The sequence below is a fragment of the Schistocerca cancellata genome, chromosome 1, assembly GCF_023864275.1.
Source record: "Schistocerca cancellata isolate TAMUIC-IGC-003103 chromosome 1, iqSchCanc2.1, whole genome shotgun sequence".
Taxonomy (NCBI): domain Eukaryota; kingdom Metazoa; phylum Arthropoda; class Insecta; order Orthoptera; family Acrididae; genus Schistocerca; species Schistocerca cancellata.
This window is the reverse complement of record NC_064626.1, coordinates 868,045,700-868,068,740: the sequence shown is the minus strand read 5'-3', so window position 1 is coordinate 868,068,740 and position 23,041 is coordinate 868,045,700. Positions and strand designations below refer to the sequence as shown.

At 40.0% G+C, this 23,041-nt stretch overlaps 1 protein-coding gene across 3 annotated transcripts in view; it reads right to left on the bottom strand.

Annotated features, from left to right (window-relative positions):
• The window catches only part of LOC126189765 (thioredoxin reductase 2, mitochondrial), a 59,259-nt gene that overhangs the window by 11,533 nt on the left and 24,685 nt on the right, over positions 1-23,041 (bottom strand). The gene's annotated exons all lie outside the window — the stretch shown is intronic.

The following is a 23,041-nucleotide window of genomic DNA, read 5'->3' as shown; positions in this document are numbered from 1 at the left end:
CTAGCGTCCTCAGCAGGCTCGAGAGGTAGTTTAAGACCAGCCTGTTCAACAGAACTAATCAAACCGGCCTGTTCTACAGAACTAAAACCAGCCAGTGGTGAACACTTGGGCATTGGTGCAAATAAAGCAGCGTTGTTAAAACCTTTCTCTGTGAGATTTATCACATAATTGAAACATACAGCAATGGAAATGTGCAAACTTTGCCAAATGCCGGGCACTTACGAAATGAAATTCCCACTCAGACTGAACTGTGAAGCACTGTCTAGCCAATTCCTAGGAAAAGCAGACTTTAAGCAAACGCCAACATTTTTTGGAGGAATCATTAAATGGAACGTAAACAATTCTCTGGAAACAAAATGCAGCTGTTGGTGAATGTAACTGATCATTTCACAAACAACAGCTATGCAAGTGCATTGCTCAATGCGATTAGCGGCAGGAGAATTAACATGATGTAAAACTTTGACAAATGTTGGAACAATATTCTGAAAATGCACATTGTAATCTTACTCTACTGCTGCGGAGTTTACCCAATCAACACAAGCAACAATGCATTTTCTCCCTGTAGAAGTGAACAGTGAGGGCCAAGTATATCCGAGTGTATATATGTTCAAATAACTTGTGGGAATGCAGCCAGGTGACGTCGTTGACATCTGCAAATGTTTCAACAGGTGCACACCCTGTCAATTTTCCAAGCAATACTGTAGCAAGTGGACGGCAAAGGAATTTAAAGCCTCATTTTGCACAGCAATTCTGAAAAGATAAAACACACACACACACACACACACACACACACACACACACACACACACACACACACAGAAGGAGGGGCACGGAAAGAAAGAAACCACTAGTGGCACCACACAAACGAAGATGACCAACAACAGAAATTATCAATAGAGAAAATTACTAAATACGAGTGCTGTAGCATGAATTCTGTCCCTCTGTTTTTTTGACAATTGAGAGAGTAAGATTACATGCAGAATTTAAGCAAAACCCCCCATCTCTATGAACAAGGTTACTTGTTAACTTAATCTCAACTGCTTCCTTGCTAAAACTATACCAATATCTGAAGTGCATGCCAGAATCTCTGTGTTGTTATATTCCACGGGATGAGCGGCGCCAGGACAATGTTCTGCAATAGACAATTTGCTCGGCTGCTGTAAGCTTGTGTGGTGCTTATACTCAGTACATCATATACATTACATGCAACAACTGCAAGGAATACGACACACACCCATCTTAGGCAAACAATGATAATCCTTAATGGAACCTAAAAGGACCCTAATGTAAGATGGAGGTCAGAAAGCATATTTCACGTCAAATTTTCACAAAATATGATCAACCTTGTCGGAGATGCTCCTTACATAAGGCAGAAAGGCTGTAGACCTAGGTGCCAACTCTGTACTATTATCCCTCACCCGGTGCATAGTTGGTTGATAATGCAACAGATGTCTGACCTGTCTTTCACTACATACATTCTGACAGATGGCGACTTCACAATGTGTTAACTAAGATGACATATGATAAAACACTACAGGTCTGAAATGATGTGGGCACTGTGAACCAAGATACAAAGTACCCCTTAACGCTGAGCTGGATGGTAACCATTATCAGTCTTTATCTACAAGTCAGGAGGAGTAGGCTTCCTATAAAAGGCATAAGCCAGTGTACCATCATCAACCTTCCTCCTGACCAACACATTAAAGAAGGGAAGGCAGTCATCCTTTCCAACCTCCATCAAGAAATGAATATTCAGATGGATTGAATTAAAGTTTTCTGAAAGATCATTCAAATTCTCACTGCCATTAGGCCAAACAACAGAAGTTAGGTTAGGTTAGTGTTGTTTAACGTCCCGTCGACAACGAGGTCATTAGAGACGGAGCACAAGCTCGGGTTAGGGAAGGAAATCGGCTGTGCCCTTTCAAAGGAACCATCCCGGCATTTGCCTGAAACGATTTAGGGAAATCATGGAAAACCTAAATCAGGATGGCTGGAGACGGGATTGAACCGTCGTCCCCCCCGAATAAACAGATGTATCACTTTCACATCTGAAAAAACACGTTGGATTCAAAGCCACAGACTTCAACGCGCGTTCCTTGAAGTCTTCTATAAACAAATTTGCAATAGTATGTGACAACAGGCTCCCCATCGCAACTTCATCTGCCTGCTAACAGTACTGGTCATTGAATAAAAAGTAAATGGAATTCAACACCTCAAAATAGGTTTGTTAATTTATCATCAAACCTAACCTTACTCAACCGCAATGAATCAGACAGAGGAACTTTAATGAAGATAAAGGCTATATCAAAAATTACTAGAATATCACAGTCATTCAAATTTATTTCCTCTAATAGACATAATAAATCCACCAAATTCTTAATGTGATGCTCACACTGACCAACTAGTGGGCTCAACAGAATAGCAAGGGGTTTTGATACACAATATGTTGGAGCACCAATATTCTTGACACTGTGAAGAACAGGAAACTATTTTGTGGAGCTTTGGGAAGTCACATACCCTAGAGGAAACAGCACAATAAATATTGAGTTCTTGGTGATCTTCTGTGACTTAGTTCAGTCCTAAAGACAAGAAAAAAAAAACTTTCAAGATGCTTTAGCATGTTTGAAAGCAATAAAAACCATCAATGATTTGCTTGCTACTGGAAGTGAGGATGGGCAACAGAGATACATTACAGAAAAACAGAGAAACCAAATTTGATTAATGGAATTAACATTATAAAATAGTGCAACAGAAGAATACATTGCAAACTGAAACAAAAGATTCACCATCACAGTTCAGTTATTGTCAGACAGCTCTCCCAAATCCAAACAAAATCTATCAGAAATATTGAATCACGTCTTCATTACTACTTTCAAATGCCACAAAAATTGCACTGAAATATTCAAACCGTATATAGACAAAAAGTTGTGGGATAAGTAGTGTTAATTATTGCTGTAAGCCTATTTATTGATTAACAAATATAATATTGCATGTATTTGTATGCTGCTGTTTATGACATTCCATAAATGCATTATGTAGCATTGATGTTTTGAGGTCTATTATTAGCCATAAAAGTTTAGGCACAAGTGATGAAATTGAAATCTGCATAGATGATTTGGAACCATCACACATCCCTAGTTGGTTTTACTCCAGTTTGATATCCACCTGAAAGCCTAAAAAATGCCACATGTTTAGCTATATAAAGTGAGTGCCCACTGATCTTTTAATTATGACAACTGCAAGTTGTCATTGTCTAAAACTGCGTAATGTAAATTTCTGTAACAGTAAGAGTTCAGCTTTTACTGTAAACAAGTTTTAAGGCTGCCCACTAATCTCTTGGCTATATGTAGTACAGGTACGGCTGAGCACTTAAGTTTATTTCTTCTTCATCTAAAAACATTACAGCTTACACTTAGGTGACAAAAGTCATGGGATACCTGCTAAGATGTTTCAGACCACCTTTTGCCCTGCATAGTGTAGCAACTCAATGTGACATGGATGCAACAAGTCGTTAGAAGACCCATGCAGAAATATTGAACTATGTTGCCTCTATAGCTGTCCATGATAGCTTAAGTGTTGTTGGTACTGGATTTTGCACACAAACTGATCTCTCGATTATGTCCCATAGGATAGGATTCATGTCAGCAATCTGGGTGGCCAAATCATTTGCTCCAATTGTCCAGAACGTACTTTAAACAAATCATGAACAACTGTGGCCTGGTGACAACGTCACTTCTGTTTGAGAACATCAAGTCCATTAATGGCTGCAAATGGTCTTCAAGTAGCCAAACATACCCATTTTCAGTCAATGATTGGTTCAATTGGACCTAGTCCATTCCATGTAAACATAGCCCACACCAACTTGCACAGTGCCTTGCTGACAACTTGGGTCCATGGCTTTATGGGGCCTGTGCCACACTAACTACTTTCAGTTCTTGCCAACTGAAATCTGGACTCACCTGACCACACAGAGTACGCGAAAGAACTTGCCCCCCTTCTAACAGCCGTGTACCGCAAGTCTCTAGAGGAACGGAAGGTTCCAAATGATTGGAAAAGAGCACAGGTAGTCCCAGTCTTCAAGAAGGGTCGTCGAGCAGATGCGCAAAACTATAGACCTATATCTCTGACGTCGATCTGTTGTAGAATTTTAGAACATGTTTTTTGCTCGAATATCATGTCGTTTTTGGAAACTCAGAATCTACTATGTAGGAATCAACATGGATTCCGGAAACAGCGATCGTGTGAGACCCAACTCGCTTTATTTGTTCATGAGACCCAGAAAATATTAGATACAGGCTCCCAGGTAGATGCTATTTTTCTTGACTTCCGGAAGGCGTTCGATACAGTTCCGCACTGTCGCCTGATAAACAAAGTAAGAGCCTACGGAATATCAGACCAGCTGTGTGGCTGGATTGAAGAGTTTTTAGCAAACAGAACGCAGCATGTTGTTATCAACGGAGAGACGTCTACAGACGTTAAAGTAACCTCTGGTGTGCCACAGGGGAGTGTTATGGGACCATTGCTTTTCACAATATATGTAAATGACCTAGTTGATAGTGTCGGAAGTTCCATGCGGCTTTTCGCGGATGATGCTGTAGTATACAGAGAAGTTGCAGCATTAGAAAATTGTAGCGAAATGCAGGAAGATCTGCAGCGGATAGGCACTTGGTGCAGGGAGTGGCAACTGACCCTTAACATAGACAAATGTAATGTATTGCGAATACATAGAAAGAAGGATCCTTTATTGTATGATTATATGATAGCGGGACAAACACTGGTAGCAGTTACTTCTGTAAAATATCTGGGAGTATGCGTGCGGAACGATTTGAAGTGGAATGATCATATAAAATTAATTGTTGGTAAGGCGGGTACCAGGTTGAGATTCATTGGGAGAGTCCTTAGAAAATGTAGTCCATCAACAAAGGAGGTGGCTTACAAAACACTCGTTCGACCTATACTTGAGTATTGCTCATCAGTGTGGGATCCGTACCAGATCGGGTTGACGGAGGAGATAGAGAAGATTCAAAGAAGAGCGGCGCGTTTCGTCACAGGGTTATTTGGTAACCGTGATAGCGTTACGCAGATGTTTAACAAACTCAAGTGGCGGACTCTGCAAGAGAGGCGCTCTGCTTCGCGGTGTAGCTTGCTCGCCAGGTTTCGAGAGGGTGCGTTTCTGGATGAGGTATCGAATATATTGCTTCCCCCTACTTATACCTCCCGAGGAGATCACGAATGTAAAATTAGAGAGATTAGAGCGCGCACAGAGGCTTTCAGACAGTCGTTCTTCCCGCGAACCATACGCGACTGGAACAGGAAAGGGAGGTAATGACAGTGGCACGTAAAGTGCCCTCCGCCACACACCGTTGGGTGGCTTGCGGAGTATAGATGTAGATGTAGATGTAGATGTAGACCAGGGCACCATTTTCCAGTCATCTAGGGTCCAAGAGATATGGTCACGAGCCCAGGAGATTGTTCCTGCAGGTGATGTGGCTGTTAGCAAAGTCACTAGTGCCAGTTGTCTGCTGCCATATCCCATTAACACCAAATTTCATCACACTGTATAAACGGATACATTTGGCATATGTACCACATTTACTTCTGCTGCTTGTCTATTAGCACTAACAACTTTATGCAAACACCACTATTCTTGGTCATTAAGTGAGGGCCATTGCCACTGCATTGTCCGTTGCCTGAAGCTTGGTATTCTTGGCACACTCATGATACTGTGAATCTCATAATATCGAATTTCCCAACGATTTCCAAAATGTAATGCCCCATGCACCTGGCTCCAACTACCATTCCACATTCAAAGTCTGTTAATTCCCACTGTGTGGCCATAATCATGTCTCAAACCAATTCACATGAATCACCCGAGTCGCACCAACACATTGCTCTTTTATAGCTTGTGTATACAATACTACTGCCATCTGTATATGTGCACATCGCTATCCCAGGACTTCTGCCTCCTCAGTGTATAAAGAGTCCTCAAATGTCCCCAGCAACTTGCAAAGTCAAGAACAGGAGTGGAAAAAGTACCAAACCTTGCAGAGCTCTATATTATATTATTTTAACCAGTTCACATTTAGTTTTATTCACAATGATACAATTTTGCTTATGTGACCCTCTATTTTTTAACCAGTTCAATTATGCACCTCTTTTAGATGAGATCACAACCCCAGGGTAGAAGCAAAACTTTGAGCCCCAATCCATCGTAGTTAAAATGTTCTTGGTTGATGCCTAACTTTAGTCTGGCCATTGTAGTGTAATTGCTGAATGTGTAATAATGTACGCAATTTGTTAAAAAAATGGCCATTGATGTAATTGTACATTAAGCTATGGATCAATACCTTAAGAAGTTGAGATGATTATCTTTCCCTTGTTATGTTTATCTGTGCATCATCACCTTTGGGAATCAGTAATGTACTTGGAAATTGGCTTATAATCCGAAACCTCAGTTGTGCAATAACAGTAATAATATATTGAAAAAAGGCCAAAAACAGGGTTTGTTTAGTTAATTTACAATGTTTCACCAAGAACCCACAGTTGATTCAATTAAAACCTCTATTTTTCGTTATGGTATAACTTCAGCCATGGAAGGGGAATGCTATTAACAACATTTCATTATCCCTTGTATAATTTTTTGGGGTACACAACTGAACACTTTGGCAAGGTCATAGAAAATGCCAACATGGTAAATTTTCTTGTAGCTTTCTATCAAAAGAGAGTTTGTGAAATCATTTATTGCTTTCTGTGTAGAAAAGCATTCAGAAAAAGGTAAGCTGAGCAGTGTTAAAAGATATTCTGAAAAGCGATTCAGTAACCTGTTACCTTCAACTACTTTTGAAAATACTGGAAGGACTTATGACTCTATAGTTAGAAGTCATTTGCTTATGTCTGCTTCTAAATGTGTGTTACCACTTTCAGAAGTATACCATGTTTCATTGAGTGATTACTGATTACACAGGCAACTAAAAGAGGGGGGGGGGGGGGAGCATTACCATGCCAACAAAAAATTTTATTACTTTCGATTTCTAACTGCTTAACACAGCTGGAAGCCCAAGATGATGTATTACCCACGTTTTAGGCATTTCCTACAGATATTCCATGCAATTGCCACAAGTGGTGACATGGTGAACAATGCTGTATTCCAACTTTTAAAGGCATATCTAGTGGCCAGATCAGTACCAGTCAATTAACGTACTAATCTTTCCCCACTACAGTTCTACGTCCTGTGGCTTTGGAAGCAAGAACATACAACTACTGATGTAACATCATAAGTAGTGACCTGAAAAATGAACATGATGCAAATTTTGCCTCAAGACACAAAAATGGAAAATTACACAATAAATGTTGGTGCAGGGTGAACTCTGTCCAGATGAATACTTCATCAGAATTTTTTTTTTCAAACTGCCTTATTTTCTGCATATAAATATCGAATATGTAACCAGTTTTGGCTACTGGTCTAGCAGATAATTTGGTGAATTCCAATTTGGAAAGACAGTGTGTGTAAAAACACATTTGTAAAATAAAAAGTGCAAAGTAAGCAGCACACCATATAAATGGAACATTAGCGTTTGGCGCCTTCAAACAAAAAATGCTTAAATTTGGCAGCTATCTAAAGGTCAAAGGTTGATATAATGCAGAAACTTTAATGTGGCGTTTTAAGTGGTGGATGATTTGAATTGTGGTTGTGGCCTGAGAACCTAGTTTCCAAATGCTTTGTGTTGTGTATTGCTGGTTTTTTTCTTATTTTGAAATGAGTAAAGAAATTAATCCTGGTACATCAGGGAGTTCGATTATGACCCTCACAACACCAGGTGGGTTTGGTGTTCCTCTGAGGAAGTGTCAGTTCTCTTTTTGCAGAAATAGCTGACAAGGTTGTCTACTGGCCGTTCTGTGATAGAGTTAGTTTGTTTCTTTGGTTTTAGGGGGCAAAGACAATATGCACGCATGTCAAAACTGTGAAATACGAAGACAAAGAGGAGTTAGAAATGACTACATGTCAACCCCAATTGAAGAAAGAGAAGACAGCTAAAAACAGTGATGCAAAGAAAGGTCTATAAAATATGCCATAGAGAATGGAGGTACAGAACTAAAAATTACATGGCCCTCGCTATATTGTTACAATGGATAAAAAGTAAAACACAGTCAACAGCCCTTGTGTCATTCACTAAAACAGCCGATAATTCAGAGGGCAAACCCAAGCGGAAACTTAAAATGATTAAAAAATGGACACTCCATCAGGAAATGGTGGACAGTTAAAAGTTGGGCGCAATGTGCACAAAGTGGTGGGCGAGCGCCATTAAACAAATGGCGATGGCCAAAAATGCAGTGCCCAATATGTAACCTAGTTAAAATGACCTCTTATGTCACCTAGTTAAAATGACTTCTTCTCGGTGGGAGGGCCAAGAGAAGGTCATCCAAGCCGCTGGAAGAAGCTTAATAATCTGGATTTATTTCCATGAATGTAGAACCAGTGACGATGCCAAAGTGACACCACCTCCTCGCAAACGGCAACACAGGGATCATCAGATGGAACGTAAGAACGAGTGGGCTGAGGTACAAGGACTGCAGCCTTGGCAGCAGCATCAGCAGCCTCGTTTCCTGTCAGATCGACATGATCAGGAACCAAACATTGGCAGCATTGACAAAGGCATGCCCAACATCACTGTCAGTCAGAGAGCCATCAGTGTACATGTATGTACTATAGCAAAGTCCCATGTGAAGATCGTGAAACTGAAGGCGATACAATGAGGCTGTAGTAATGTCCTTAGTAAGCAAATGAAGGCCAAGGTGAACACGAGCCGGCGCACGAAGCCAAGGTGGTGAAGGGTTCACGCCCACCAGCAGAGTGGCAGGTAGCATGAAGTTAAGCTGCTGGAGCAAGGACTGAAAGCGAACTCCAACAGGTAATAGAGAAGACGGATGCGCCCCATACTGGCGATCAAAGAAGTCATCGAAGAAGGAGGCATAAGATGGGTGGACACGCATTGCAGACAAACTGCATGCATACCTGCTGATGAGAAAGTCATGGCGGTAGGACAGCAGTAGTCCAGCAGTTTCTGCATGCAGATTAACAACCGGGCTAGAGTAAAAGGCACCAGCTGCCAAATGGATGCCACAATGGTGGGTAGCATTGAGACTGTGTAAGAGGGACAGGTGTGCATATGCATAAACAAAACATCCACAGTCTACTTTCGAAAAGACAAGGGACCGGTACAAATGGAGGAGGGTGGTTTGATCTGCACCACAGGAAGCACCTTTTAGGACATGTACGACACTGACGGACTGTGTACAGCGGACTGCCAGGTTAAGACATAGGACTAAGAAAGTTTCTAATCGAGAATGAGGCCCAGAAATTTTGTAGTTTCTACGAATGGAAGAGCAACAAACCCAAGATGTAAAGATGGTGGACACCGCCAGTATTCATACAAACAGTTTTGTCAATGGCAAAACGAAAGCTGAAGTTGAAAGAAGTATCAGCAGCAACAAAAGTGAACACAATAGCCAAGCAGACTGCACAAGGAACAGCAAGCTGATGGAAAGTAGTCCACCCATTTTGTCTGAAAGAATTTTTAACTTAAAAAAAAGAGAACCACCCAAGATAAGTGACACCTCTATACACAAGTGTAACTCTTTATCTTTCATAAAAACATTAGGGGACTTAGCAGCAAAGAAAATCAGCTATCAGTTAATATAATTGACAGAAATTGTGTAAACAATGCTCAAATGTCACGCTTTACAGATCATCATATCACAAATGGCATTAACTTATTACATTTAGATTCTAACTACGACAGTGCAAGCTACAACTTTAGGGGCAAAAAAGAAAGAGGTGATGTAGCTGTTTTTGCTAAAAATAATGTTATATTTAGATCTACAGATGTAAAGAGAGATTGTGTGATAACGTAGGTTTTCCCGGCGTATCAAATACTGATGATTTGCACGGGTTTGCAGCCGGGTTCCATCGTCCTGACAACAACACGATACTTCGGCCGACCATCTGGTCGCCATCTTCAGGTGAGATTGAGTGCACAATCACGCCGGAACTGAAGAGACATCAGATTCGGCGGCTCCTTTATACCGCAGGTACTGGCCGTTGCGCATGCGCGAGCAACGGAAGAGCTGCCATCTGTGAGGAAGAATTGCAGCAGTGCCAGCGGTGAAAACTGTCAAAAGCGAGGAATTGCAAAATTAAACTGCAGCCAATCGGAAACCAGACTGTTGTTGTTTTACCTGTGATAAAATAGGATTCCATGTCCTACTTAAAAGAAAACCTTTATCTCTGTTAATAATATCATCAGACAGATATATTTCAATTGATTCTTTCAATACGCAATCCCAGTAACGGGAAGCTGAGGCAATAATTTGCGTCTCATTATACGACATATTGTGCCCTTCATTAACACAGTGTTCAGCAACGGCTGATTTTTCCAGCTGGAGCAGACGTGCATGCTGTTGACGTTCCACACATCGATCTTGAACTGTACCAACAGTCTGTCCAGTGTAGGCCTTTCCGCAGAGACAGGGGATCTTGTATACCCCAGGCTTCCTCAGTCCCAAATCATCTTTAACCGATCCAAGAAGGGATCTAGTTTTGGCCAAAGGCATAAGGACACTTTTAATATCATATTTCCTGAGGATTCTTGAAATTTTCGAAGAAATACTTCCCACGAAGGTTAAAAAAGCAACTGATTTGGAAGTGTCCACCGTTGGTTCTTGTAGGGGTCCAAATTGAAAAGCACAAGTAATTTGGCGATCAGAATACCCATTCTGCCTGAAAAAAACCTTAAGGTGATCCAACATAAGCCCTCTTGACCAGTGTGGGTAAAACTCCCAAGCATTGATGTTGTGGATGACAACTTGTGGCATGGAGGTAGCAATTAGCAATAACGACTCTTCCAAAGAGCTAATTGGTCAGCTCTTGGATGACAAAACTAGTGAGCTATGTCGCCATGTATTGACATCGACATATTTTTTTATTTAATGAAGCAATTTTTGAACAAACTGATAGTGTGGCTATGGGGAGTCGTCTTTCCCTTATTGTCACCAATCTCTTTATGGGAGATTTTGAGCATATGGCACTTAGGACATCTTCTCTTAAACCAACATGTTTTTTGAGATACGTGGATGATATTTTCATCATTAGGCCACATGGAATTGAATTTCTTCATAGATTTTTAGATCATTTTAACTGCCTTCATCCACAAATCAAATTTACGACGGAAATTGAAAAAGATGGTAAATTACCTTTTTTGGATGTCTTAATACATAAGAAAGAAAATAGGACTTTGGGACACAGTGTATACCGAAAACCTACGCATACGGACCGCTACCTCCATGCCACAAGTTGTCATCCACAACATCAACACTTGGGAGTTTTACGCACACTGGTCAAGAGGGCTTATGCTGTTTCGCATTCCGATAACTTGAAACAGGAGTTGGATCACCTTAAGGTTGTTTTCAGGCATAATGGGTTTTCTGATCACCAAATTACTCGTGCTTTTCAATTTGGACCCCTACAAGAACCAACGGTGGACACTTCCAAATCAGTTGCTTTTTTACTCTTCGTGGGAAGTATTTCTTCGAAAATTTCAAGAATCCTCAGGAAATATGATATTAAAAGAGTCCTTATGCCTTTGGCCAAAACTAGATCCCTTCTTGGATCGGTTAAAGATGATTTGGAACTGAGGAAGCCTGGGGTATACAAGATCCCCTGTCACTGCGGAAAGGCCTACACTGGACAGACTGTTCGTACAGTTCAAGATCGATGTGTGGAACGTCAACGACATACACGTCTGGTCCAGCCGGAAAAATCAGCAGTTGCTGAACACTGTCTTAATGAAGGGCACAATATGTCGTATAATGAGACGCAAATTATTGCCTCTGCTTCCCGTTACTGGGATTGCGTATTGAAAGAATCAATTTAAATACGTCTATCTGATGATAGTAGTAAGAGAGATAAAGATTTACCTTTAAGTAGGACATGGAATCCTATTTTATCACAGATAGAACAACAACGGTCTGGTTTCTGCCCGGCTGCATTTTAATTTTGCAATCCCTCACTTTTGACAGTTTTCACCGCTGGCGCTGCTGCAATTCTTCGCCTCACAGAGGGCAGCTCTTCCGTTGCTCGCGCACATGCAACGGCCAGTACCAGCGGTATAAAGGAGCCACCGAATCTGAGGTCTCTTCAGTTCCGGCGTGATTGTGCACTCAATCTCACCTGAAGATGGCGGCCAGATGGTCCGCCGAAATATCGTGTTGTCATCAGGACGATGGAACCCGGCTGCAAACCCGTGAAAATCATCAGTAAAGAGATATTGTTTACAACTATTTGAAGCATTAGAAGTTACAGTTGACAGCTCCCCAGTAATAGAGGTGGAAATCTGTAGGGTACCTGGAACTAACCTTAGAGTCTTTTTGATTCAAACAGAATTATTGTTATCAGCTATTTTTCTAAGAGTAATGAAATTATCATTTTGGGGGATTTTAATGTAGACTTTTCAACTGAAAACAACAACAAAGTAGAGCTCCAACATCTGATGAATTCATATAATCTTATTCCAGTAGTTGACTTTCCCCCATTAGGATCACACCTGAGAATCAGACTTTGATAGACAATAAATATATTTATAGGTTTAAGTAGGTACCATAGCTTCACTGTCACCCCACCTTGAATGCACTGTGTGACCATGATGGAAAACTCTTCACTCTGCATGACAATACACCCCTCAAAAAATTAATCCCCATCTGGAAATCTATTAGGTCAATGACTAGTAATGCACTGGAAGTCTTTAAACACAAACTGCAACAGATGGACTGGAGCCCAGTATACATGGTGGATGAGGTTAACACTACATTTAATATATTGATAGAGTTCTCAGCCAGCTTTGAAAAGGTATTATCAAGAAAGTTTGTTAGAAGCAATGCTCTTACATAACTAAACAAACCCTGGACAACAAAGGGAATTAAACAATCATGTGTAACAATGAAGAAACTTTACACCGCAGTTAGAATGCCTAAGGACAACAACGTAAACTGGCCATTATAAAACGTACTGTAAGATACTAAAGAATGTAATACAAAGATCAAAAACATTATATTATGAGCAAGAAATTGATAATTCTCATAACAAAATGAAGGGAGATAGGGAAAACAATAAGAACTTTTGAAGAACTCAAATTCCAACATTAAGGAAATTTAGTACACGATCCTTAAAACATAGCCAATATTTTCAACAAACACTTCTTGTCAGTTTCAGAACAAATAGGCTGCAAGGGCTCTGTTGATGCAAGTTCCAAGTCATATGCAAAACACTAGACCCACAAGTACAGGTTAAATTCATGTTACACCTGTCACAGCATCATCTCTCTCAAGAATACACATTACACTGGGGTAAATAATATCTCTAATAATTTACTAAAACAGAGCTGTGCTTCTATTAGTGATGTACTTAGCCATATTTTCAATCCATCCTTAAAACAAGGAACTGTGCCTGACAGACTAATATGCTGTTGTAAAACCCCTTTATAAGAAAGGTGGTAAAACTGAAGTCACAAATTGCAGGCCAATTTTCCTTCTAACTGCTATGTCAAAGATTCTGGAAAAGCTTATGTATACGAGAATTTTGGAACATCTAAATACAAGGGCTGTTCAAAAAAGAATGATCATAATTTCTCATGCTAAAATTTAATCTTATGACATTCTGTTAGCTTAATGTGCAACAAACTACTGTAGTAGTTTCAATGTTGGGACTCCCAGTTCCTGCCTGTGAGAGGCAGGAAAAGTCAGACATGTTCAGTATCGCCTACAGCTGCAATGGAGGTAACACGTGAAGAACAACATGTGGCTTTGAAATTCTGCTTTTGTCTCAACAAATCTTCAGCTGAGGCCTATACAATGTTACAGGAGGCCTACAGAGAGAGTTTTCTTTCCTACAGCACAGCTCAAAGATGGTTTAAAATGTTTGAAGTCTGAAGACAATCAATTTCAACGGAAGGTGGAGTTGGTGCTCGAGTTACTGCTCTTATGACATAAAACATCAACAATGCTACTGTCATTGTGGGAGAAGACCAACGAATTACCTTAAGAACACTTTCTGAAATACTGGACATTTCATTTCATTGGGTGCCCCCCACACGTTAGTGACAAGAAAATTACATGACATGTGTTTGAATGTGGTGGGTTCCAAGACTGTTGATTCCTGAACAAAAGGACTTTCGCTTGCAGTTCTGCAGGCAGTTAAAGTTTATGTTATAGGAAGATCCGGAGTTTCTTTTAAATGTAATCACTGCTGATGAAACCCCCCCAAAAAGCAAAAGTGGTTGCTTCTGCTGGGAAAGTTACTGTCATCTCATTCTTTGAAATTCATGGAATGGTTTATCTGTATGTTGTACCTGCACACACAACAGTAACTGGACAATACTACAGGGATATCCTGAAAACATTGCAAGACAATTTCAGGTGCAAAAGACCACATTTCCATAAAGCAGGCTGTATGCTGCACCATGATAATGCGCAGTCACATATTGCCAATGTTGTTGCTGAATATCTTGCAAAATCAACATGAAGTGCATCCCTCACCCTCCCTATAGTCCGGATTTAGCCCCATGTGACCTTTTTCTATTCTCTAAGATGAAGAAACACCTTCATGGAAGGCATTGTCAATCACCAGAAGCAGTGGTCAAGGCTGCGGAGGTGATTTTGAACGACCTCTCAAAAAATTGTTTCCATAATGTATTTGAAACTGGTAGACATGCGGGGACAAGTGGAATGCATTCATGGGAGACTACTTTGAGAAGGACCATTAAAATTATGAGGATGAGTGAAGGTATGGTGTAAAAAAGAAAAATATTCTTTACTGAACAGCCCTCGTAAATATAATATTCTCAACAAAACTCAGTTTGGGGTCTGAAAGGGTCTGTCAACCAAACAAGCAATCTATGCTTTCACAAATAAATCTCTGGATTTAACTAATGACAAAATGGTAACAACAGGATTATTTTGTGACTTGTCAAAAGCCTCTGAAACTGGGAACCACCAAGTCCTATTACAAAGAAGCAGACCTAATAGGAATAAGCAGTGTAGCAAATAAGCGGTTAGAATCATACCTCAAAGATAGAAAGCAGATAGTAGTAGTAGTAGTAGTAGTAGTAGATAGTACTGATGAGGCCCATCTAATTGGAGAACCATTAAATGTGGAGTGCCCAAAGGATCTATTCTTGGTCTTTTACTGTTCATTATATTTATAAATGACCTACCTCAATGTAAAAAGCTATAGTGTTGTTTTTTTTTTACCATTTTCCAGATGAAAACAACATTGCGGCAGATTGTCATACATGTGAAGATCTTCAAGGATCTGTTAAGAATATTCTTATACTTTAATACAACTATATTTAGTTCACTGCAACTGCTGAAACTTAAAACAAGTTAATTGTAACGTGTGGCACAGAGTCAATAGAAAGAATTGAAACAACCAAGTTTTTAGGTGTTTTAATTGACTCCAGAATAAATTGGTCTCACCATATATTAAATCTTCCGAAGAGACTCAGTTCATCGACTTTTTCCCTACGTGTTCTCTCAAGAGTAGAAATACAGTAACAATGAATGTAGCACACTATGGATATTCCATTCTCTCATAACATATGGTATTATTGGCTCAAAAACATGTTGTAAGAATAATGAGTGGCGTAGCATTTAGATGTAATTGTAGAAATCTTTTCTGGAAACTAAAAAGTCTTACTGTTACTTGCCAGCACACATTTCCTCTTATGTGTTTCATCAACAAGAGTACTGAGCTTTATAAAAGAAATAATAAATACCACAAATATTATATGAGGAGAAAGCACAATTTCCACAACGATTGTAAAAAAAACCTGACTATGGTGCAAAAGGGTGTGCAGTTCTCTGGTGCAAAAATTTTTAATGCTCTCCCTCCAGATATTCAAGGCAACCTTGATAATTATTCCTCTTTCAGGATGCATCTGAAACAATTTCTACTGGGAAGGTCATTTTACATTTTGGAAGAGTTTTTTTTTAGCCACAATGAAAAACCTAAAGCTCTGTGGATCAAAAATTTTGAGTGTGATATACCAGAAAGTAAGTTTGAGCAATGATGTAGATACCATACTCGTGCAATATTCATAGTTATTTTTCACTGGTTTTGTATTTGTTTTTCACTCTGTGTCTAATGTTAGCTTCTGTCGTTCTTACCATATATGTGTAATGCAAACATGGAGTATTACTTTTGCACAACTGACTGCTTTAATACTCCCTATGTATAGATTGTTCACTGGCACACACTATTCCTTGTGTTTATCACACTTGGATCGATGGAGTAAGAAATAAATAAATAAGAAGCAATCTGAGTGATGGAGATAAGGAGGAGTCTGGGAAGAGGAAGGATTGGGGACTGCAGCGTAAAGGTGGGGGACAGTAAAAGTGCAGCTTATGGGAGGACGCAGGGACGAGGTGGGGATATAGTGGGCAGCTAGGTGCAGCTGGGAGAGTGAGGAGGGTGGGGGGGGGGGGGAGACTGGGAGCTAAAAAGGAGAGAAGTAGCAGAGAGTGGTGCAGGGAGAAGGGGGGGGGGCTGTGGTTGCATTGGTAGAACAGAAGACTGTAGTGCTAGAGGGGGAGATGATAGTTGGATGAACAATAGGGACAAACAAAAGTTGGGGGCAGGGGTTTATGGGAATGTAGTATATACATTAGAAACTCTTTAGTACATTCCACATTATTGCGTTTTCCCACATGGTATGCCCATTTTTGCATTCTTTCCCTGCTTACAAATTTCACACCCATAAGTACAGTACAGTACTGTAGTCCATGTAGGTTGGTAGTAGCTCCAATGACTTGTAATATATTGACAAGTGCCGATCGGAGGCAGGTGCGATGATGTAATGCCTACACATAAACAATATACCCTGTGTAACTCAGTCACTGGTCTTTCTTTGTTCGTGTATGGTATAGTGTGACTTGGTTCCATTAACTCTCAGAGCAGTCAGTTTCCATGACTGGAAAGTGTCTTAATAAAGTGGTTTAAGAAAGCTGGTGTAGCGAACATTTCAGTTGGTGCTGTGGCTTGTGCTACAGTGACATATTTGCCACAAACATTGGTGTCCACAGGCTGGATCAGGAGGTTTAAGAGCTGACACAATTTTGTGTATAAACGTATTTGGGGTATGGCTGGATGTGTGAATACTGAAACTGTGGAAAAATACACTTCCATCCATCACTGAGAGGTACAGCTCCAATGATATTTTTAACACAGATAAAATGGGCCTATTCTTCACCTTCTGTCTGGCAAAACCCTCGAGCTCTAAAGAGAGAGATGCCACAGTGAAAAATTCAACAAAGACAGGCAGACTGCTCTTATGTTGCAATGCAAGTGAAGCAGAAAAGTTGGTGCCACTGGCAGTCGTCGTCGTCGTCGTCGTCGTCGTCGTCGTCGTCGTCGTCGTCGTCTTCAGTCCTGAGACTGGTTTGACGCAGCTCTCCATGCTACCCTATCCTGTGCAAGCTTCTTCATCTCCCAGTACTTACTGCAACCTACATCCTTCTGAATCTGCTTAGTGTATTCATCTCTTGGTCTCTCTCTATCATTTTTGCCCTCCACACTGCCCTCCAATGCTAAATTTGTGATCCCTTGATGCCTCAGAACATGTCCTACTAACCGGTCCCTTCTTTTTGTCAAGTTGTGCCACAAACTCCTCCCCAATTCTATTCGATACTTCATCATTAGTTATGTGATCTACCCATCTAATCTTCAGCATTCTTCTGTAGCACCATATTTCGAAAGCTTCTATTCTCTTCTTGTCCAAACTATTTATTGTCCATGTTTCACTTCCATACATGGCTACACTCCATACAAATACTTTCAGAAATGACTTCCTGACACTTAAATCAATACTCGATGTTAACAAATTTTTCTTCTTCAGAAATGCTTTCCTTGCCATTGCCAATCTACATTTTATATCTTCTCTACTTCAACCATCATCAGTTATTTTGCTCCCCAAATAGCAAAACTCCTTTACTACTTTAAGTGTCTCATTTCCTAATCTAATTCCCTCAGCATCACCAAACTTCATTCGACTACATTCCATTATCCTCGTTTCGCTTTTGTTGGTGTTCATCTTATATCCTCCTTTCAAGACACTATCCATTCCGTTCAACTGCTCTTCCAAGTCCTTTGCTACCTCTCATAGAATTACAATGTCATCGGCAAACCTCAAAGTTTTTATTTCTTCTCCATGGATTTTAATACCTGCTCTGAATTTTTCTTTTGTTTCCTTTACTGCTTGCTCAATACACAGATTGAATAACATCGGGGAGATGCTACAACCCTGTCTCACTGCCTTCCCAACCACTGCTTCCCTTTCATGCCCCTCGACTCGTATAACTGCCATCTGGTTTCTGTACAAATTGTAAAGTGCCTTTCGCTCCCTGTATTTTACCCCTGCCACCTTTAGAATTTGAAAGAGAGTATTCCAGTCAACATTGTCAAAAGCTTTCTCTAAGTCTACAAATACTAGAAACGTAGGTTTGCCTTTCCTTAATCTTTCTTCTATGATAAGTTGCAAGGTCAGTATTGCCTCACATGTTCCCACATTTCTATGGAATCCAAAGTGATCTTGTCCGAGGTTGGCTTCTAACAGTTTTTCCATTTGTTTGTAAAGAATTCATGTTAGTATTTTGTAGCTGTGACTTATTAAACTGATAGTTCGGTAATTTTCACATCTGTCAACACCTTTCTTTGGGATTGGAATTGTTATATTCTTCTTGAAGTCTGGGGGAATTTTGCCTGTCTCATACACTTGCTCACCAGATGGTAGAGTTTTGTCATGACTGGCTCTCCCAAGGCCGTCAGTAGTTTTTTTGACTTAGGTCTTTCAGTGCTCTGTCAAACTCTTCACGCAGTATCATATCTCCATTTAATCTTCATCTACGTCTTCTTCCCTTTCCATAATATTGTCCTCAAGTACGTCACCCTTGTATAGACCCTCTATATACTCCTTCCATCTTTCTGATTTCCCTTCTTTGCTTAGAACTGGGTTTCCATCTGAGCTCTTGATATTCATACAAGTGGTTCTCTTTTCTCCAAAGGTCTCTCTAATTTTCCTGTAGGCAGTATCTTTCTTACCCCTAGTGAAATAAGCCTTTACATCCTTACATTTGCCCTCTAGCCATCCCTGCTTAGCCATTTTGCACTTCCTGTCGATATTTTTCAGACGTTTGTATTCCTTTTTGCCTGCTTTTTATATTTTCTCCTTTCATCAATTAAATTCAATATTTCTTGTTACCCAAGGATTTCTACTAGCCCTCGTTTTTTTACATACTTGCCTCTGCTGCCTTCATTACTTCATCCCTCAGAGCTACCCATTCTTCTTCTACTGTATTTCTTTTGCCCCATTCCTGCCAATTGTTCCCTTATGCTCTCCCTGAAACTCTGTACCTACAGTTCATAACCAATAGATTGTGGTCAGAGTCCACATCTGCCCCTGGAAATGTCTTACAGTTTAAAACCTGGTTCCTAAATCTCTGTCTTACCATTATATTATCTATCTGATACCTTTTAGTATCTCCAGGATTCTTCCATGTATACAACTTTCTTTCATGATTCTTGAACCAAGCGTCAGCTATGATTAAGTTATGCTCTGTGCAAAATTCTACCACGCGGCTTCCTCTTTCATTTCTTAGCCCCAATCCATATTCACCTACTATGTTTCCTTCTCTCCCTTTTCTTCTCTCGAATGCCAGTCACCCATGACTATTAAATTTTCGTCTCCCTTCACTACCTGAATAATTTCTTTTACTTCATCATACATTTCATCAATTTCTTCGTCACCTGCAGAGCTAGTTGGCATATAAACTTGTACTACTGTGGTAGGTTTGGGCTTCGTGTCTATGTTGGCCACAATAATGCGTTCACTATGCTGTTTGTAGAAGCGTACCCGCACTCCTGACCAAAAGTCTTGTTCCTCCTGTCACCGAACTTCACTAGTTCCCACTATATCTAACTTTAACCTATCCATTTCCCTTTTTAAATTTTCTAACCTACCTGCCCGATTAAGGGATCCGACATTCCACACTCCGATCCGTAGAACGCCAGTTTTCTTTCTCCTGATAACAACATCCTCTTGAGTAGTCCCCACCCAGAGATCCGAATGGGGGATTATTTTACCTCCGGAATATTTTACCCAAGAGGCCGTAGTTTCTCCTTGCTTTCAGCCATTCGCAGTACCAGCACAGCAAGGCAATTGGCAAGGTGAAATGTCCATGATATTTCAAAAATGCGCAGACAGATATGTCTTATCTTTATATTATAAATGTACTGCTTTTCCCAACTAATTCACAAGCCACCTTCAGCCACTCGACCAAGGCATTAGAAAATGGCTGAAACAGAAGTACAGAAAAATTTTTGCACAGAAGAGGCTGACCTGTCTCCACAGTATAACAAGAAAAGTGATATCTTGGATGCTATGTATTTTTGAGAATTGAGTGGGATTCAGTACATGAAAGCACAATATATCAAACTGTTTTCAGAAGGGTGGTTTTAATTGGATACTAGCACTTACAGAAGGGACCACATCAGCAAACAACGAAACTTCATCTGAACAACGGCAGCTAATAATGGGCAAGATGAAAACACCATATACCTTAGCTTTCACTCTTAAGCTGACTTTGATGAAGGTGTTGATGTCTGTTAGTCCAAGACAACTGATGATGTGTTGCAGAAGAGGATGACAGAGAAACAAGGAAGTGAAGAACAGGATTAAACAGGATCTTCCCTAGCACCTACAGTGTCTAAAGCCACTGAAGAAATGTACGCAATTAAACATTATGTGTTAGGCTTTGAAGTTGATAAAGAAAAGGGACAATACAATATCAAAATTAGGACAGAAAACAAGCAATCATTGAGATCTTTTTCAAACACCTATGAATACAGGACTATGCGGTATACTGTAGTCAGGTTAATATGTATTGTTTACCACTGGTTTATCAGTAGTGATTCACCAATGGGAAAAAATGAAATGAATGGCGTTCCTTTCTATTAAGAACACCTGTGTAAATTCTGCCTCACTTCGTGAATAAATAAAATCATCACATGTCAGGTTAGTATTTATTTAATATTCATTCATTCATTCATTCATTGAAATTGAATTAGGTGGTAGTATCTCTCTATTAACCAGTTATTTTATTTATACATAATGTTTTAAGAGTTACATATGGGTAATGGTGTTGTTATCCACAGTAAAATTGAAATTGAATGTTAATGTGATTAACATAAATACTGTATATACAGGTACACATTCACATATGAAATAAATAAATTGACTCCAATTGAAATTGAATGTTTTATATAAGAGTCTTTTTAGAGATATTCCTAAAATATGAGTTCATATTTTGGAGGCTCGAGATTATGCTCTCGTCATGTGATGCACCTGCATTCGAATTGGCTGTTGGATTGTGTGTACATGCCTTGCAGCTTGGATGTCTGCCAATGTCATTATATTTAAAACATTTTTGCTTCTTGAATACTAAGGCATAATATTGAATTTCTTTGTGTAATATTCCAAATGTATTCTCAAAAAGGTGCATTTAGGATTATTATTTATTGATCTAGAATGTTGGGATGTGCAGCAATATGAGTTTGCGTATTACCCAAATGTGCTACTTTAAGTATGCACTTTCACTGGAAAAAAATACAATCATTAGCAAATTAGGTATTTTTGGTAGTACATTTACCCACTTATGGCATTCAAAATCTGTGGTCCTTTCAAAATTGTAATAATGAGATTCTATTTTATTGTAACGAGAGTTTCCACCTGCACAATTCAGAAAATCATCTCTCATCTTGCACAGATGCTTGCAGCCTGACCTCAGTGGCCAGACAGTGATCATGTGTGTGCAAGTTGTGCTTGTGTGAATGGTGTATTGTCTACTTTAGAAGAAGGCCTTTTGGCTGAAAGCTCATATGTTTAGCACTCTTCTTGTTGTCCCCGTCTGTCTCCTCTATATGATGAATAGCAATTTATGCTAACATAATATTGTCATTATTCCATCTCGGATTTTCAACTGTTTATCATTATTATTTCAAATTAAACTGCAGCTGGAATTATGAAGTACCACAGGTTTGATATTAATCTGCATCACATGACCTTTAATACCACAATCCATTTGGCCTCAATCTCTCCTAGCTCAGGTCCCACACCCTCCTCCACTCTTAGCCTGTTGCTCTCACTTCACCTTATAAATCTACTCACTCACACTCTCTTCTACAGAGTCTCCCTGTTCCTTTGTTCTGCCTCCCCCTCCCAGCCCCATACTCCACTTAATGTGTCACATACAACTCTTCGTGCCTTCCCAGGCCAAGCTCATCAGTGCCATATTTTTATCTTGTTCCCTTGCTGCCTCTCAATTCAGCTCTCCGTGACCTTTACTTCCCCATGTTGTTACTACATTCAGCCACCCTTCCCTCCAGTTGAGCTGCAGTGCCATGGCTATTAGTCACCACAGACAATGGAGAGAAGTGTGTGTAGAAGGGGAGAGATGGGAGTGGGAGGAGGAGGAGCATGATTGTGAGTGCACATGAGAAAGGTCACAGAGAGCTGGAACAAGATAAACACGCATTATGCCTGACAACAGCTCATATAATATACATTTTGCTCATATGGAGGTACATAGACAGTTGTTTTCCCTAGCTATATTCACAAGAGGAAAAGGAAAGTAAATGATAGTAACAGTGCAGGGTACCCTGCACAACACTCAATATGGTGGCTTGCGGGGTGTGTATGTAGATTTAGATGTAGAATGGGTCAAGTATATGGTGAATGGTTACCTTACTTTGTGCATATTTATTAGTGTGGCACTGCCACAATTAAAATGCCAATGCTACCTAGTATTACCACTTTCTATTGATCAGTTCACCACTAGAAAATACAAGACAATCTTTCAAACTGTCAGACACAAACAAACAAAGCATAAGAAAATCATTTCAACAGCAACTTGCTGGCAAAACAATTACAGTAGAATAATC